At 37.2% G+C, this 4,919-nt stretch overlaps 1 pseudogene; it reads right to left on the minus strand.

Annotated features, from left to right (window-relative positions):
- Positions 1–2,978: 2,978 nt before the first annotated feature.
- On the minus strand, positions 2,979–3,087 carry LOC123577616 (annotated as a pseudogene).
- Positions 3,088–4,919: the final 1,832 nt, after the last annotated feature.

Here is a 4,919-nt window from a genome sequence, read left to right on the forward strand (position 1 = left end):
GATTGTCTTTCACGTGTGACAGCCACCGAAAGACCTTCACCATTATTCAAAGGCTCAGAAACTGCTCATTGATGTGATCCTTCTACTTAAAAGTATCACTTAAAAATACACCAGAAACATGCAGGAGATAAAAAATGAGCAAAAAGAGGAGTTCTAGGCATTGTGTTGATCAAGTCACACTTTACATCCTAAAATCAATAATAAATTGAATTTTGTAATTCCAAGCCTGAAGGCATTCCTGCATTTCTCCGCGCTCCTAACTTTTTCCACTTTCTTGGCACCAGATGTAACTTGTGAGCTGTATCATTTAGTCCATTGTGCCCCCTCTCAGGTGAAACCTCTTGTGGTGTCCATGGCATTCTTCTCTCCAAGTGCTTGTTGACAATGGACGACCTATGTGCAACACTAAGTAAGAGAGGCTGGAAAAGGGCTCAAAAATTTTGACTTCATTCTACATAAAAGTAAAGTGAATATTTATATTCCGGCCACTTTCAATGCCGGAGATCTTGAAGGACAGTGTTCTGTATTTTTTTCAAACACATATTAAACAACTCTATTTCCTGGGATTTAATCTGGAAAAGATTATGAACAACCCAGTGGAAAATTTTCTCACCAAGGTCCTCCTTCCAGTTGCTCCTCACTTTAGCTGTATAAAACAATTACATGTATTAAAAGACTAACAAAAATGTAGCTGAATGTTAATAATATTAGCCAGTAAGTGGTGGGATTTGAGGTGATTTCATGTTTTTTTTTTTCCTTGCAGTTTGCTGTAGAATTTCACAACTGAGCATGTTTTATTGTTATAACTAGGAAGGAATTGAATTTCAAAACCACAATATTCAAAGGATATAAATAACACAACTCACAAAAGCAGAAACTTGAATGACCAGTAAACATGAAAAAATATTCTGCCTCAGAAGTCATCAGAGAAATTCAAAATAAAACCTCAATATATATTTTCAAACCCATCAGAATGGTCAATAATTTACAAGTTTGGCTATACCTTTGGTGGTGAGGATGTGTTGTGGAACTCTCACACCCTACTATGAGAATATAAATTAGCACAAGCTTTTAGAAATTACTGTCAGTATTTAGGAAAGTTAACAATGTGCATATCCATGATCCAGCATATTACACTTTTAGATTGTTGCAGCATTGCTTATAATGATAAAAATGTGGATATAAAATCCATAAAAAGGAAAAAAATGGATAAAAAATTGGTTGCATCTTCGATACTGTAATTAAAATCATTGAACATGAGCTACAAAGAACAATGTGGAATAAACTCAAAAAACATAATATAGAGAGAGGAAATGCAAGTTACAAAGGAATATTTATAGTATGATCTGAGTTTTATAAGTTTAAAAACTTAAAAATCAAACCTTACTTTGTTTATGGATACCATGTATATAGTCAAATTACAAAACTATACAAGGAAATGATAAATTCAAGATGGCCGTTTTCTTTGGGGACAGATGTAAAATTGGGGAGGGGTATCAGAAGGGGCATTGACCATTCTACAGTGATTTTTCCTTGAGAAAACAAAAATCTGAGGCATGTATATGAAGATGTTCATATCTGACAAAGTGATAGAGTAGGTAGGTACATTTTACTTATTTAAAAAGTACAATTTTATTTGCTTGAAATATGGCATAGTAAAAACGAAAATAAAATGTTAACAATATATTTCATTTGTAATATATCTTTTTATAAATATAAAAGTAAAGTCTGTACTTATAATTTTAGTGTGCCATAGGATCACAAGCAGATAAAGTATTTATAACATAAATACTGGAAGGAAATAAAATAAAAATCAAATACTAGTCATTTCTGGGGAATGGGACTATATATAATTAAAAGGTTTTATTTTTCTGTATTTTTTTTTAAATTTTTTTTTTCAACGTTTTATTTATTTTTGGGACAGAGAGAGACAGGGCATGAACGGGGGAGGGGCAGAGAGAGAGGGAGACACAGAATCGGAAACAGGCTCCAGGCTCTGAGCCATCAGCCCAGAGCCTGACACGGGGCTCAAACTCCTGGACCGCGAGATCGTGACCTGGCTGAAGTCGGACGCTCAACCGACTGCGCCACCCAGGTGCCCCAAGATAACAATACTTTAAAACAAGACATCAATATTTTTATGGCTGCATGAATTGACATTACACTCTGCTTACTGTGAGGCCAAAGTAAGTCACATGGCCAAGCTTAGCATCAGAGGGCTGGGAAGTATATTCCCTTCAGGAAACTGGGAGTTGGGGGAGGAAGTAAAAATTTGCTGAATAATAATCTCACTGATATCTCTGCCTGTTTACAAAATGAAGAAAACACAGCCACTTGCTAGATAGTAGGCCTTTGCATATATTGAGTCCATCAATGTGGGTTCCACTTCTGAAAGAAGCCAAGGACACCACGAAAAGGGTGGTTTCAGCATGGCACAAACCTAAAGAAAATAGTGTGACATCTGAACCCTAACTACACCTCCAGTTGTGATAACAAGTGAGTTAGAGTATAACATGTCTGGGAATCGCTGAGAAGAAAATTGCTAAGAACTTATAGTAGGATTGTCAGAGCTTAGCCCAAATTGTTGTGCCTGGCAGAGATGACCAGGTGGGTGAGCTGGCCTTCTTTCACATTCCACATAGCTTTCTTCTTTTGACATTAATTGATATTTAGTATTCAAGACATGAGAGAGTCTAGATCTCAAAGAATAATTTCAATCCCCAAGCGAAAAAAACGGAGTGATTTTGAATATTTTGAAATAACGTGGATTAAAACTGTAAAACCAAACAACCTGTCACATTTTTAGATCCTTAACATTTTCACTCGAAAATGGTTTGGTGCAGCGTTCTACATTTAATACCAATAAAACATAGAGGATAAGGATTTGTTTTTTCAGTTTCCATTTCCACATACTAATTGTGTAACTATGATACATAAGCAACTTCCTACATGGGGGCACACAGCCTCGTTCTTGCTCTAAAGAGTGCTAATAAAATATATTTTGATGTTCTCTCTTCTGGCTGGAAAGTTTTTAAACTGAAAGAACAGATACTACATTTGATCTTAGCCAAAAAGCTGAGAAGCGATAGGCAGAAAGTTTTTAAAAGCATAGGGATCATGTCAAGCTGTATTGAGGAGAAGCTATAAAATGAAGAAATGACTAGAAGAAAACAGAGAAGTCTTTGGCCTGTGGCCAAATTATGAAAATGGCAAAACTTGTCCATGGTACTTGGTTCTCATAAACATCCTGGCCCTTCTCCTCACTGTCACAGTTCAGTGACTTCATGGTCCCTGCTCTGGCTCTGGGGGCAGGGAATCTGAAACTCATTCCCACCGTGGGATAAATGACTTATAAGGATTCCTGCTTTAAACATCGAAGTGAAAATCTATAATGAGCAGGAAAGAGCAGGAATGGTAGGTGGGGGGAGCATTTTGGATGGTGAGGATTCTTTCAGTATGCATAACATACTATCAGCAAGGCACCATGTATGTGCTACCCACAGAAATACTTGTGCATATGACATGTTTAATGACTCACTGAGTCTATAAAGAGCACTTAATATGTAATATTAAAAAAAGAAAAGGTGGGGCGCCTGGGTGGCTTAGTCAGTTAAGCGTCCGACTTTGGCTCAGGCCATGATCTCACAGTCTGTGAGTTCGAGCCCCATGTCGGGCTTTGTGCTGACAGCTCAGAGCCTGGACCCTGCTTTGGATTCTGTGACTCCCTCTCTCTCTACTCCTCCTCCACTCACATTCTGTCTCTCTCTCTCAAAAATAAATAAACATTAAAAAAATTAAAAAAAAGAAAAGGTGCCCAAGATAAGATAGCTTAGATTTATGGCATATCTTTTATATGGAATGTGATCCTATTAAAAAAAAATGTAACTCAAAATGAAAACAAAATACATAGAGTGGTAGAGATATAAAGCCTTGAGAGATGGACTATCAAAAATTGTTACCAATATTTAGTATTCATTTTTATACATTGGTAATCACTTGTTGAGCCTCTACTTGAGTGAATATCTGCCTAGAAATTCTTCTAGGTACCAGTAGCTCTGTTACCTAAATTAGATTGTTCATTGCTGTCCATTCAACAGCCAGTCCCAGATTAGTAATTATCAGCAATAATAATGATGATGATTATAGCATCATTTACCCAAAATGGTCTTAGAAACCTACTACTGTGATTTTGTTTTAGCATCATCTGCTCTCAGCCACTGACCAGAGGGATTGCGGATGGTCACCTTACCTTTAGGCCTGAGTTCTATTCATTTGTTTATTCAACAAGTACTACTGAGCACTTACTCTGTAAAAGTCTATACTAGGTACTATGGGAAATGCCAGGAGGAAAACTACACAATCTTTGCTCACAGTGAAATTATAATATAGCAGGATGTGTGTATGTATGCATGTATACGTGTGTGTGTGTGTGCACATGTCAAATTTAAATGCTATAAGACATGTTTATACAAGATGTTAAGATACCCAACACAGGGAAGGGGATTTTTAGTTAGAGTGGGTAGGGGAGAAAGAAGAGGAGTGGGAGACACTGGGGGCCTGCATGTGCAAGGGAATTTGGGGGCTGGGGCTAGAAGGATGGTAAGGGACTACAAATAATGGAGTGGTCTTAATGAAGAATTGAGAAAAAAGAGACATATTAGCCAAATGGTAAAGATTTCCACTTGACTGTGTTACGGGTTAGGTGTAGGGGTGTAGAGGAAGTAAAAGTTGGGAAGATAAAATTGGGAAAGAGCACAGAAAACTTCAAATTTCCAGATAAGGGGATTGAACTTTATTTACAAGATACTGGTGAGTCACTGGACCTCTTCGAGCAGATGTTTGGCATGACACAAGCTGCGCTTTGGGAGAATTACTCTGGCATCATGGATAGGATGATTTGGACTAAAGAGAAGGGAGAA

The sequence above is a fragment of the Leopardus geoffroyi genome, chromosome D2, assembly GCF_018350155.1.
Source record: "Leopardus geoffroyi isolate Oge1 chromosome D2, O.geoffroyi_Oge1_pat1.0, whole genome shotgun sequence".
Lineage (NCBI taxonomy): Eukaryota > Metazoa > Chordata > Mammalia > Carnivora > Felidae > Leopardus > Leopardus geoffroyi.